The sequence below is a fragment of the Malaya genurostris genome, chromosome 2, assembly GCF_030247185.1.
Source record: "Malaya genurostris strain Urasoe2022 chromosome 2, Malgen_1.1, whole genome shotgun sequence".
Taxonomy (NCBI): Eukaryota; Metazoa; Arthropoda; class Insecta; order Diptera; family Culicidae; genus Malaya; species Malaya genurostris.
Window position 1 is genome coordinate 65646790 of NC_080571.1, and position 15395 is coordinate 65662184.

General features: G+C 38.8%; 1 protein-coding gene across 11 annotated transcripts in view; it reads left to right on the top strand.

Moving 5' to 3' along the window:
• Positions 1-15395, top strand: part of LOC131427464 (protein winged eye) — a 758071-nt gene that overhangs the window by 582874 nt on the left and 159802 nt on the right. Inside the window, exon 2 of one of the 11 annotated variants that reach the window (XM_058590675.1) lies at positions 1156-2477. The exons of the other annotated variants lie outside the window; for them this stretch is intronic. The gene's annotated coding sequence lies outside the window, so the exon portion shown is untranslated. The remainder of the gene's footprint in view (positions 1-1155; positions 2478-15395) is intronic. 11 annotated transcript variants of the gene reach the window in all.

Below are 15395 nucleotides of genomic sequence, written 5' to 3' on the forward strand. Positions count from 1 at the left end.
AGTCAATTGACTACTTATAGTAAGCAGGGTGACAGATCACAACACAAGATGGCATACTTTTAGGAAAATTTAGTTCGAGAATTAGGATACAACGAAGCGCGTAGCGTAATACTCAAAAATTTGTATGAATATAGAAAGATTCTTTTTTTCTGTTATTATCTCTCACAAATAACTAAAACTAATTATACTTCACATCTAGTTCACATAGAAATTGGCGAGCAACCAACATTTGCTGATGGACAAGAATTGATTGACAGAAAAATAACGACCGATTATGTCTAATTTATTTACTTTGAATTCATATTCAACGGTGTCTTGGCAATCGGAAAGAATTTTACTTTAAAATGTGTGTTTAGACATAGAAGATACTTCAATGCCATTGCTTGCTGATATGCACGCACGAAGCATTTCACGTTGATCATAGGTATAGAGGCTTCTTTTCTGGAAAGCATTCTTATTCTAAACGGGATAACTGTTTAAATTGGCATTGATTAAAATGGCAATTTCTAAACAGATCGTTTCACAATGATTTCATCCGAGTGGAAACTTATTTCCATACTCTCAAGTCTCTATGAAAGCATTAATTTCTAATTCGTGCTGACTGAATACAGTAATGGTTTTACGTCTCAGATAATATATTTTGTTCCATAAACGAAACCAGGTGTACCAGTGAACCTAGGACCTAGAACTCTTTCGATTTCGCACTTGCCTTTTAATGACTTCACTGCACTTTTTCGTAATGGATGTGATGAGTTAATGACCAAGTCGAATGAACCTATCCGAGCGATTGTGTGGAATCGTTACTAACAGTGCTATTCAGTCGTTAATGGTAAACCGGTTCAGATAGGCACGAACGTCCAGAAAATACCCCAAGCGTCTAATATTCAGTGAAAACGTGAGAACCAAAAAGTCACTTCCCGCGGGACTCACACTCACTAGTCCTAACAAGCCGAGAATCTTGCCCAATCACTTCAATCTAAATAATGGTGTCATTCATACTAATATTTAATATAATGTTATTTATATTCTTCCTTCCTGTTTTTTTTTCTTTTGCTTTTTTTGGGTTGCCGATCTACCACCCACTCATTCACAAATCGGCCGCGTTGCCTGTCTTACATCGCCCGCCATCTCACCCCCGGGAGAAATCGTGTACAGGCTGGGGCCTAACGAAGCAACCGACACCGAACGAGCAGTACCGTGCATACCAACAAGGTGGGAGTGTGCCATCGTCGTGGAAATAAAACCCCCCGTTCGAACCTAGAACATAAAACAAAACAAAAACTGGTAGCAGGTCCCCCCTCAGTACCGGGCAGGACTTGGCCTTAGTTTTAGGTCTACGGCACAATACGTGGCATAAAGCACCGACAATGATTGATATCTGATGCACGAATTCAAATACTGAGCGTTCTGGAAAATCAACCAACCACGGTACAGGCAACGGCGCGTTGGTGTACCCCCCGGGCGCGACAACAATACGGCGAGGCGAAAAACAGTCCAGCGAACGGAGCCAAGAAATCCTAAATTAGCGCGCACGAAGAAGAAACACAGGGGACAGGGCAGACGAAAACAGCATAATGAGGGAGTGAGACCTTGCAGGGAGTAATCAGTGAATTTTGAGTGCGCTGAAAGTATAGTTTGCCAACTAGTTGTTAAAGTTGATATTGGAAGAAAAGAATCTGTTCCCGGTTGTGGTGGTAGTGCGATGAGCGAATACTACCGTGCATGAGTGTGTGCGTATGTGATTGGTTTCTGCTTTTTGTTTTTTTTTTCTGTTGGTTTCGATAGTTGGTCCATCCAGCGTGAGAAGGGAGAAAGCGATTGTCCTGGAACCATCCGCGAGTAGAAACAGAAGATAGGTGTTCCGCGCTGAGATTCGAACCGTAGGGTAATAAAAATTGCATAAATCCAAGCGCGTCCGAAAGTGGTGATATAAATCAAATCGGTTCGTCCCAGGAAAGAGATAGGAATAAAAAGGATAACAAGCAAAACGAAGAAGTAAGTGGTTGCGGTAGTGCCGAGAGAGTGAAAGAAGTAAAAGCAACAAAAAAAAAAAAGAATCGTAAAAACGAGGATATATAAAATTGATATTTATTGTCACTGTCCATCGCTGTTGAACGGCAGGAATACCGAGAAACCGGGGAAGATATCTGCTCTGGAGAGCACTTGAGAAGAGAGGGATATAAAGTACACTCACATATATATATACACATACAAACAAATACACAGCTTGACCAACAACTTCTGCCAGAGTGGGTAGTTAATCTGGCCGGTGTTTAGTGAAGTGACGAAGTGTTTGAATAAAATATATTTTTCTTACCGGCGAGTTTGAGTTGCTGAGTTGTGGGCGCTTTAGGGGAAAGAACCTCCCATAGTGGTGCGGGAACCAGAGCAAGTATTAGCAGCCGAACTGTCTCCCAGTATGATCGGATATATTAGCACTGCTGACATCGATAGCAATCTACAACCCAATAAAGACGGTAAGCAACCACCACCACCATCTTTTCATTTCTGACGTTTCGTTTCATTTCTGACGTTTCGCTAGCGTTACCCAGGGGTGAAGAATTATGCATAAGGGAAACTGGTGTTCCGTGTGCAAATTTTAAACCAAACCCTAATTAGACAGACAATTTCCTTTTACCCGCACACGTACGTTGAATCTTACTGCTTTGACACCCGACCAATCTACGAAAACATATCCACTCAACCTTCCGCCACCCTTAGAAGAGTGGATCTAGTTCCAGCGATAAAGATAAAATAAATATGATTAATTGTATGTCATAAATCATTGGAAATTGTACACGAAGCCCGACTCGGGACGGCATACACATCATCACGTATATCCATCCGCATACCGGGGGTCTTGTGTGCGTGTGTGTGTGTGTTTTTAGTGGAGCTACTGATACCACGCCTTCGACCGGACCGGGACGGAACGGGGGCGCCAAATGACCGATGTCGAAGGTTTTTTTTTGGGTGAATATAGACTTTACTTTATCCTTAAGTAGACTCGGAGCCCCACCGGTCGCGGTCTGGGTACACAACGGGACTAAAACTAATGCCAAACCAAACACAAACAGTGACCCGAAGCCCTGGTTTGAGATGGATTAGTGTGCTTGCTTCCCGTGCTACATCTCCCCGGCGATTGAAAGCCGCGACAGATAAGACACGCCATCGTCGGCTTACTGGCGGTCTGGTATGTGATTTTGGGCGTACTTGCAGATAAACTGCTCATAAATAAATTTAAACCTGATATGGTGTTCTTTTTTTTTGTCGAACAACTATCTCAAGTTAGAACCGCTATACCACAGATAAGTGGTTTGAGGTAGGTTTTTTTCCACGCGAAAAAATTCTGAACAGTTACTTGGCTCTTTTTGGATTTTGTTCAGAAAAATATTGTAAGAGAATCAAATCAAAATAATTCACTTCTTATATAAATTGAGATTGATTCTGATCCAATTTTTTGTCATCAAAAGTCTTAGAATGTGTTTCTTAATAACCTATTAGGTGTACAACTTTGCTTCCGCCGTTTTTTCCAAAATTTAAAGCTTTATTGCGAAAAAGTGCTTACAGATGTATTGTTCAAAGTATTGTCCGTCGCTAGCGACAACTTTCTCCCATCTTTCCGGAAATTTTTGGATCCCGGCTCGAAAAAAGGAATCCTTTTTTGACACTATCCATGAAGCAATCCATTTTTCCAACTCTTCGAAGGTTTGAAAATGTTGATCTGCCAGGCCGTGTGCCATCGAATGGAATAGGTGGAAGTCAGAAGGGGCGACATCTGGGGAACACGGCGGGTGGGGCAAGACTTCCCATTTCAGCGTTTCCAGGTACTTTTGACCACTTTTGCGACGTGAGGCCGAGCATGTTGGAGGATGACTTTGCCATGTCGCTCTTGATACTGTGGCCACTTTTCTTTTAGCGCGCGACTAAGGCGCATCAGTTGCGTTCGGTTACGTTGTCGGTTACGCCTCTTATACGATTTTAGCTCCGGAACCCAATGTGTTCGCTATGAGCCTTGAAAGCTTATAAAATAACCCGAAAGTAGCATTCAAGATTATACTACATGGGATGAAAAGTCCCGGGCCTCTCACAGAAAAAAAGTGAATAGTTTCGAACCGTATATACTTTTGTTGAGAACAAGCCGCTAGATGGCCCAATACCAAATTTCATGACAATCTATCCACTAGTGTTTGAATAACAGCTGATCGTGTTAGACGAGTTCTAGCTTTCAAGATGCTATGGAAAAAGACGAGTTTCGTTTTCTGATAAAACAGCAACGGTGAAATTGGATGATTTCCGGTACGGATTCGTCCACCATCCCTCGTATTCTCCAGACCTGGCCCCCAGCGACTATTATCTATGTCCAAGCCTGAAAAGGTTTTTTTCCAGGGGAAAAAATGTTCGTAGAATGCGTAGGTCATTGCAGAAACGGAAGCCTATTTTAAAGGCCTTGATAAATTTTTTTTCCACAAGGCATAAAAATTAGGTAGGAAAATAGGCAAATGTCGGTTACGCCATTTATAGGATTTTTTCTTCCGAACTGGACATTTTCGCCAACTTGATCTATGAACACATATGAGCTTTTAAATGAGCCTTAGTTTATCGAAATCGGATGAGCCATCTCCGAAAAAGTTTACCTAATATTTGTTGATTATGTCACTTCTACGATTGTATCTCTGAAGCCAAACATGTTATTCATTCACCCTCCGAACTTGATCAACGACACAACAGTCGCTTTCAAATGTTCAGGAGATTCCAGTTATTCGGTTACGTCTGCTACGATTAATTCTACGGAACCCGAAGTGTCAGTTATTTGATTTTCAAACTTGATCAAAACCCCAATAGTAGCATTCCAATGAGCATAAATTGCCGAAATCGGTTCAGATATCACTGAGGAAACTGAGCGTAAAAAAAGTGCGGAATGTCGGTTAAGCCTTTTATAGAATTTTATCTCCCGAACCGGAAATTTTCACCATGATGTTGTCAAACTTATTCTATGCACTCTAGTAAATAACTCTTAAATGAGCCTCAGTTTGTCGAAAGGCGGTGACCCCTCTCCGATGAGGTTGGGTCAATATTGGTTGTTTACGTCACTTCTACGATGATAGCTCCGAAATAAAATGAGTCATTCATTCGCCCTCCAAACTTGATAAATGACGCAACAGTCGCTTTCAAAGATCTTCGAGAAAATTTAGAAAATAAGTGCGATTGGTCAATTACGTCGCTTCTACGATTATATCTCCGGAATCCTGAAGTGTCAGTCATTTGATTTTCAAATTTGACTAGTATCTAAATCAGTCATGTCCGATAAAACTGAGCGTATAGAAAAAATGCGATTTGTCGGTTACGCCATTTATAAGATTTTATCTCCCGGCGAACTTAATAAATAACACAACAGTAGCTTTCAAATGTGGCTGAGATTTTTATCATCGGTTCGACCATCTCCGAGAAAATTAAGATTATAAGTGCGGTTTGTCGGTTACGTCGCTTCTACGATTATAGCTCCGAAATAAAACGAGTCATTCATTTGCCCTCCAAACTTGATAAATGATGCAACAGTCGCTTTCGAACATCTTCGAGAAAATTTAGAACATAAGTGCGATTGGTCAGTTACGTCGCTTCTACGATTATATCTCCGGAACCCGAAGTGTCAGTCATTTGATTTTCAAATTTGATTAGTATCTAAATCAGTCACGTCCGATAAAACTGAGAGTATAGAAAAAATGCGTTTTGTCGGTTACGCCATTTATAAGATTTTATCTCCCGGCGAACAAAATAAATAACACAACAGTAGCTTTCAAATGTGGTTGAGATTTTTATCATCGGTTCGATCATCTCCGAGAAAATTAAGGTTATAAGTGCGGTTTGTCGGTTACATCGCTTCTACGATTATATCTCCGGAACCCGAGGTATCAGCTTTTTGGTTTTCAAAAGTGATTACTACCTCAATAGAAGCTTTCAAATGAGTTTAAAATTGCAGAAATTTTGGTAATCTCCGAGAAAATTAAGCATAGAGAAAAGAGTGCGGAGTGTCGCGGTTACGCCACCTTTACCATTGTCAGCCATTTGATCTTCGAATTAGCTCAATTCCCCAAAAAAACTCTTCTTAATCCTTAATCGTTAGGATAATTTCTGACACGAATTTTTAACAAAAATTCATTCAGATTATTTCGGTTAGTTCAGAAAAGCATGACTCAAAGCATACGTCGCATATTCGATTACATTCTCGAAACCAAATCTATCAATAATAATTAATTTGAACTTGATGATCTGACAAAATGTGCGAAAAGAAAAAAAAACGCGTTTGGTCGTTTACGTCACTTATACCACCATATTTTCGGAACCAGAAGTGACTGCAAATGTATCTTTTAACTTAATTCATAACCTAATAGTAGTTTTCAAACGACCCTAAGTTTATTATAGTCGGTTGAGCTATTTCGGAGAAAATTGAACGGAGCGTTTTGTCGGTTACGTCACATATACCAATATATCTCCGGAACCGAAAGTGACAGGCACTTGATCTTATACCTTTTATCATTATATCTTCGGAACAGAAGGTGACAGTCGATTGGTCTTCGAATTTGATTTACAATCAAATAAAAGCTTTCAATTCAATGAGAGCTTTCAAACGATCTTAAATTTGTAGAAATCGATTCAGCTATTTCAGAAAAAATTGAGCGAAGAAAAAAATGCGTTTGGTCGGTTACGTCACATATACCAATACATCTCCGGAACCGAAAGTGACAAGCACTTGATCTTCCAACTTGATTCACAACCTAAAAGTAGCTCTCAAAAGAGCCTAAGTTTGGTAAAATCAGTTCAGCTATATAGGAAAAAAATGAACGGAGAGAAAAAGGCGTTTTGTCGGTTACGTCACTTATACCGTTATATCTTCGGAACCGAAAGTGACAGCCACTTGATCTTCGAATTTGATTACCAACCCAATAGAAGCTTTCAAACGAGCCTAAGGTTGTTGAAAAATAAAACGAAAACATTGAGCGTATAGATAAATAGTACGATTTGTCGATTACGTCACTTATACGATCATATCTACAGAACCAGTAGTGTCAGCCACTTAATCTTCGAACCTTATCCACAATCCAACAAGATCATTCAAATGAGCTTGCTGAATTCGGTTACGCCATCTTCGAGAAAATTTAACGCTTAAAAAATGCGGTTTGTCAGTTACGTTACTTATTCGATCACATCTCCGGAACCGGGAGCGTCAGCTAAATGATCTTCGAACCTAATCCTCAACCCAACTTTTTTGTGGGTATAAATATGTTAGACAATAAGCTTTTTGAACCTAAATACCAATATTCATAGTTTCAACCATAAAAAACAGATTTTTTATCTAACAAACAAATTTGACGAATGACTTCTACCTTTTTGATTTATGTTAGATATTTTTCTTCCACAAAAGTTTAATGTTCCAAAAACTTATTTTTTATAGAATTGATCACTATTTGATAAATATGCTCGTACCAACTTCCATTTAAAATTCAAAAATGCGGGTGAATAATGTCAGAGACAAAACTGGTTGACGCGCATACGAATGAAACTGACCTGCTTCCTTCACACTTCCGAATATCGATAGAATATTAACACTTCACAATATCATTACTCGATGGATTGGATTGGACTCCTTCGCTTCCAGAATTGTAACGAAGCACCGGCAGTAAACTCCGACTTATTCACGACAAACTGTATTTCCAAATAAACATCGAACACCATGCTCTCAGAGCTTCTGTTCTCATACCGAACTCTCCAGTCACGTTCAAAACCAAACTCATAGATTTGTACACGAAAAGATGAAAAAATCGTAGAACTAGTATTAAATAAATTTGAAACACTATTGTTGAATTTCTGTACATAAAATGTACATCAACGGCAACACTGATTTGATATGTTTACGTTTCGTCTTTGACTCATCAGTGCATAGCAGTTCTAGCAATTGAACTGCTTTATGCAAAACTCGGCAGTTCAATTTGAACCGCTAAGCAGACGTAAAGTTTCTGCTACTTACAGAACACTTGTTTTCTTTGCATCGAAATGCAATGTCTATACTGACGTGCCGAACGAAAACGTGTTTTCGACTTTTTCTGACCGATGCAGGTTTGGTCATTCAGGGGTTAGTAAACATATGAAAATCGGTTATGTGCCCTAGCACAAAATTTGGCTAACCCCTGAATAAACACTGACTTCCTCAATTTTGTTCCAATTACATCTCTTACTCTGATTACTACCGAACATTGTTTCTATTTTTGCCTTATTCTATCTTTCTTTTATCACTGGTTCAACCGTACCAAGCATGTGCCCGGTGTACGTACACGATGTACGTGCACGGAAATTCGAACCAATGTACGTACTGTGGTCGCTCGTGTACGGTGCTCGGGCTGAACTTGAACATAGACTCGCAGTAAGTTTAAGCTTGGACATGTGCTTGAAAGTTCGTGCATTGACACAAACGTGTCGATGCTCATGGGAAGACTGACGACAAACATTTTCTATCGCACAAATAAATGAAACGGAATAATTTAGAGCAACAAAATGTGGTGCGATTCACAATAATATTGACGCCGAGCATTTCTATGGGAAAAAAAATAGCTCATTGGGATTCAACCGTTTTAGAAAAGAAAATTAACCCCCCATGAAACCCCAATTTTTTTTGATTTTGGGTTCTTTCAAGAACCGAGTTGTTGAATGTCAATCATACTGACACTAGCATTCCCGTGAAAAATATATCAAACAGTTCTTTCATTATTCATTCATTGATACTTATAGGAATCGATCCATCAGCAGATCTTTATTTATTTCTACTTTCAAAAGTCTTTCTGGAGTTTTGGTACCTCAACGTTACGTTTCGTCTTCGACTCATCAGTGCATTATTAGTTTATGTTAGGTTGCTCATACCACTTTGCGGTTCTATATAAACTGCCAAATTTTGAGATATCAAAAATATTCCGAAAAAGAATCTTTGTATTTTTTCTAGTTCTTTTAAGAACCTGAAATAGATACTAAAAATAAGTCCTCACATGTTTTTCCATTCAAAAAACAATAATAATTTAATTCACACCGTGCTCAGTTCTGCCGCCGGGTATTTTTTTTCGCTACCTTTTGTTTCGCCTTTTTTATCTGTGTTTAGGAAGATTTTTATCGTGAATAAGTCGGTCTTTAGTATAGATGCACCGTTCCAATTTCAGGAACGAAGAGGTGAAAACTTGACACAATCAAACAACTAATGAAAACGATTTTCGATGTTCAAGAGTGTAACGGGAATGTATCCCTTTTTGTTTGTATTCACGTCATCCGGTTATGTCTTTGACATTACCCACTCATCCTTTTCTAATTTCCGTCAAAGCAACCCCGAGCTTACTTCCAGTTACAGTACTTTTCATTGATATATGAAACATTGCCTCAATTTCGGAATGACAACGCAATAGTGCTCTTCTCATGAATCAAGACCAAGTAATCAAACCGGAGATCATCCTATAAGAGAGAAAAACATCAGTTTGAGTTTGACTAGGAGCAACCCAAAAAAGGTTGGATTTCTTCCAATTTCAGCTGAAATCAATATCGTTGCGTTGGGCATCAACTGAATATTGTCTCTTGCTTCATACAGAATATTATAACAAAGGAAGACGAAACGAATTTCCAACAAAACTAATAACGAGTTAATATTCTCATAAATAGTTTATTATTCTATTCTATTCCGTTGCTCGAAACCAAAACAGGTCGTAAAAACGAATTAAGAAGTCGTAACTCAATAGCATTAAAAGTTACGGTAGAGACTCGATACAGTGGGAACGGGTTTGATTGACTGGAAAAGAATTTTCTTACGACAATTATTCCATTCAATTTAGACAAACTCTTCAATCTGAACTATCTAAAAAACAATGAGGTATAGGAAGGTGGTGCAGAGTACAGTCGCTTACTGGTGTTAGAAACCAAAACTTTGCGAACATTTCAAAGGTGATTGCTTTGATTCATGGGACACTAGATCGAGTGGTATAACGAAAGCAAACTTGTACTTAGCATTTCTCGAACACTAGAGTGCTTTGTTTGCCCTATCTGTTTCTACCTCATTGTTTAAAAATGGCATACACAAAATGTTTCACGCAGAACCCATTTGTCGATCCTAGCTACACTTACATGTATAACGACGGAATTTTCAGAAAAGTCAATATACTGTAATGAAACTTTGTATAAATCCGAAATGGTAATGATAACCAGTAAACGTTTTCGAAATCCTGTTATAACTATCTTTCAGCTTACTACAATGAATATTTTAAGCGCTAAAAGCGTGTACAAAGATTCCGACGTCAATGCTTTGAATTGTGCATATTTGATTGAAATATAATGTACACTTACATGTAACTGTAGTATTCAAAATATCAATCGTTATTAATTCAGGACATGTAGACAGTATTCTTTTTACAGTTTAAATACTTAAATTCAATATGAAGCACACTATGAAGAGTTCATTTAACAGAACCTGAAGATGTGACGTAAACCATTGAAATGATCGATAGAGGAAATCTGTCAAAATAGTAACTACAAAATAAATGTCAGTTCGGTCTGATGGATTGATGACGATACTGGATGGGCGGGATTGACAGCTACCTGACGACTGGATTCGAAATCTGGTCTTCTAGTCCGGCAAAATCGACCGAAATACCAACAACGGTTGGTAACACAAAGAAAAAAAAAGTCATAATCCGATTAACCGACCTGTCGAACACTGGGTCTGGCCTACCTGGGCTTTGCCGCACGTAAAAAGTTATCATTCCGCAGTGGCTCACTAATCAAGAAAGTAAAAACCGATCCATCTAACGGTTCCGCAGTTGGCCTGCTGATAGTGAAACTCCTACTCCGGGGCAGCGACAATCAGCAGCAAACCAATAAAAAAAACAAAACCAAAACAAAGTTGTCAAAATACGACTGATCCTATTTTACGTACCAATACTTCCCGGTATAAATTTCCAGCCGAGAGAAATTTATTATAATTTTTATACCCATAAATTTGCGTCCCGCTCTCTGCTCTATCTCTATCTAGCCTCTCACTCTCGCCTCCAAAGATCGGCCGTTGAGTTATCTGTTGAATAATTCAGGCTATATTTTTAAAATTGATACCGACCGAATGTGTCCCTCGGTCAGTACAGCCCCGCGCTGTGATAGATAGGCGAGGCGGTTGTAAATCATCGCGATCAGGCAGCGCGATTGCAGGCTCTCCTCTGAAAGACGCCCGGACACTTCCGATCGAAAGATTCGGACAGTGTCTGGGCATAGTTCACGAAATTCGGTCCGGTCGTATTTAAACAAAACAGAAAAAACAACGATCTTTGGCTACATCGAACGAAGTAATTTGCGATGCAACCGGACCGGACCACTTCACTCTCTCTCTGTACCACCACCACCCGGATGGGCCGGGATAGGCGTAACGGATTAGGACCTTTGCCCTTCAGTACGTGATGAAAAGGAAACCGGGCTGAAAGGTGCGAGTTGTTGCTGCTGCTGCTGCTACCCTGTTTTTTAGAAGAGATTTTCTTTTATGTTTTCTCATTGCAATAAATTGGAATTCTGAATATAGGGGCCGGAGCCGGAGCCGGATTCCATCGGTACTAAACTAAACCGTCCTGCTAGCCCCCGTCGGAAGGTTTCGTTAAGTTGGACGAAAAATTGCTATTCATGAGCAGTTACTTGTTTCTAAGCCAAATCAAGTGGAACTTTTCGGTGCCGGCTCTGTTCCCATGTTTTTACGAGTTTTTTTTCCGATACCGAGAAGGACCAGCAAAACAGGTTTCCAATTTTGCCTTCGTCTTATTCTTCGCGCTTCGGCATGTTCCTTCCTTTCCACTTGTTGTTGCTGATTATCTCATTTCTTATGATCAGACATCCACAGAGGGGGGGTAGAAAGAGAGAGAGAGAGAGAAAGCGAACAAGAACCTGTAATAAAAGTGAGACTCTCTTGCTCCAGCCTCGAAACTGTGTTAATGCACTTTAGCAAAGCCCCAGTAGTCATTGGGATGATGACTTCGCGACGACCATCATCATCATCATCCGCCGCATGGCGCTGGGCTCCTCGAGAGCCGGAGGCCACGAAGTGCCAGGAAGGATCTAGGGGGATTATTCTTCCTTCACGTTTATCGAAGTTCATTAATAGTGAGAACCGGACAAAAATAAAAGAAGTAAGAGAACGACACCGAACAGCAACAAGAACAACAACAACAACAAAAATTCGTCGATCCGAACGCGTGGTTGTTTTGTTTGTTTATTTTTTTTTCTCCATTTCCACCCAGCTGGCACATCAACGTTTTTCCGGAGAACTACCCAGCCTGGATTGCACATGAGCCGTGGAGTTAGACTAAACAACACCGTCTTCGGTCTTAATTAGGAATGCCCACCAGGGGAGCGCAAAGTCGTTATGTTTGTGGTTTTTTGGTAGAAAAAAAAGACGCAGAGCAAATCGAAGCAAAGCCCTTTTCTCTCCTTCTCCTCCTCCTCTTGTTCCACTGTGTCCAGCAGAAAGCCAAATTTATTTAGTGTCAAATTTCGGATTAAAGCGTGTTTGATGTTACAAGTTTTTGAAATACGGCCGAAGAAAATTGGATTTTCTTTCTTTTCTTTCGAGTAACGTTGTCGGATCGATGCCAACCCATCCGAGAGAGAGAGAGAGAGAGAGAGAGAGCACTCGATGGTGGAATGGTTTCATCCTCGGTAGCATGCGTGGGAATTGAAAATTTTGATTCAGCTGAGCGAAATAACTGCTGAGCTGATTACAGGGTTTATGTTTGCCTGCGGTTCCAAAGATGGCGCGATTTGTGTTCTGTACAAATTTTAGGTCTATTGCATTACGATAAGTTATGAATCGTGGGTTCTGTAAAGAGAAAATATCGCAGTTTTCTCTTTTTCGTGTCTTTTTTAAAACACTTCACAAATAAGAGCTAAACCGTCAGCCGAGTTCCCTGTTCTAATTAGGTTGCGTTTATCAGCAAAAAAAAAATCGTACCAAAAATGATAAACATGACGAAAATCAAGCATAGCTACAAATTGATCGAATCGCGCTGCTCATTGAGCCACCATGAACATGTAACCATTGTACCGAAAGCCAATTCCAGCTAATTCATTGATTTTGTTCTGTTCAGCTAAAGCGTAAATCTTTGACTTGGTTGAATCCGAACTATGTTATGTACCGAGTTTAAATGTTTTATTGCTTGGGAACTAATGAAATCAACTAACTTCTCTGCAATATTAATTTTGAGGTACCTAAATCATTCTGCTTTAAACCGGGAGAATATTCTTCCACCCAGTAAAATCTTGAGGGGCTGATCTAGTTGGTTCGTACAAACGTTTGTCGATTAGCAATATTTCAGGTGTAATTTACTGTTAATTCAACTTTCTGACATTTACACGACATGTACATCAATAATACCTTGAAATAGACTTCAGTTGAACCGTAAATCTGATTTAAAACCATAATTGATGTAAAATTAAATTGGAATATATTGATTTTTCATTGAACAAGACTGTATATTTAAAAAAACGCTTATACCTTCAAAGTACAGAATTGTGAAGTAATTTCCCATTCAATTTCCTATTCCAAATAAGGGCATGAACATTGATATAAATTCACAAATTATTTCTACCTGTGTTTCTCAAGTGAATGACCGATAGGGTAAAACCGGGCTAAAATAAACAACTAACTAACTATTTTTATATCTAAAAGTATTCGTTTTGAAATAACACAAGAAATTAAAAACTTTCATATTTTATCACTTGCGGCATGGGATCCAATTTAAAAAAAAATAAATTTAAAATTAATACAAGATTCAACCCATTCCAGAAATCAACATCAGAAAAGGTGACAAGATCTGGATCTACCTTTCTACGATTTGTATGAAACTTTGCACACATCTTCAGTATGACAAACCATCTGTTTATCACGGATGAAGAGACCAATTTGACTAAAAACTTGAACGACTGATTTGGTACAATGTTCCCCATCGTTGTCCACTTTTCGTAGTCATTTTGTCCAATGCAAACGACCAGCAACTGGATTACGCAATCGCTCTTGTTTAAAGCGAAGATCACACTGCGAATGTCTAACAGCAGATATGCTTACAGAAGAACTAGTTGTTGTTTTTTCTGCGTTTAGGTTTGAGGAACGGAACCTCATATTTGCCACTGACTGAAGCACCAGTTGAATAATGACGGGTGTAGTTCCATTACCTGGACGTAGATGGCGGTTTGCGCACTCGATGTGTCTCCGTTCATGGATTATCATATACTGATAATTGTTGCACGTTTGCTAGGTGCAACAGGATTACACAATACAAGTAGGTTTAGAATTTTCCCTACACAAAAATCTCAGAATTGCGGAAGCAAATAATGTCCTCATGGTAATAACCAAATCATATATATATATAATAGGGCTGAAAAGTCACCACTTGTGGCTGAACACCCAATTTAAATCTTAATAATTTAATTTTAACTCATATTCCAATAAATAGTTATTAAAAAAAACGTGCAACAGGGTCTATTTATAGATTCAGTTGATTTTGATGTTTCGTGTTTGGACCTATTTTTTCACTATTTGAATAATGTTTTCTTATTAAACGTGGTATTAGCAACAATCTCACATCTTTTTCTATTCGTTTAGTGAAAGAATAAGAGAAAATACTCAATCATGGAAACAGTTCCTAAGAAATCTAACCTGAAGTAATTTCTTTACAGTTTCGTGTCGTGAAATTTTGAAAATGTACACAGGTGAGCATACTAAAGAAAAACGTAGTCCTACGTCAAAACTGACTTTCAAAAAAGAGAATGCATTTTTGCATGAGATTTTGTTTAAATCATTGTAACTCGGAAGCTATTATTAAAGGAAGAATTACGTTGAAAAAGAAGTAGTAGAAAATCAATCGAGCTTTTTCACTTTTTCAAGAATTGCAATATAACACGAAAAAACATTTTCTTATTTGGTTTTTCGACTTTTATTCCAGTGCATACTGTTCGGTGTTGCACAACCGATTTCTTACAACTTTCTTTTTCGACACCATTTTTATACAAGTAACAGTTCCCGATCAACAGCAATATCAAAAACCTGTTTTAATCCACCTAGTGGGGTAATGATGCATCGGTTTGTTTGACCGTCTACTGATAAAAACTATCAATTGGAGAAGATTTGAGGTCGATTTAGAAAACTTTTTACGGGTTTTCGCCCTTTTCAGTGATGGTATAAAATTTTTAATACACTTTACTTTTTATTTCCGGATCCGGAAGTCGGATCCGAATGAAATTCAGGAATTACTTATGGGACCACAGGACCTTTCATTTGAACCTAAGTTTGTGAAAATCGGTAGTGCCATCTATGAGAAAAGTTAGAACACATATTTTCATTT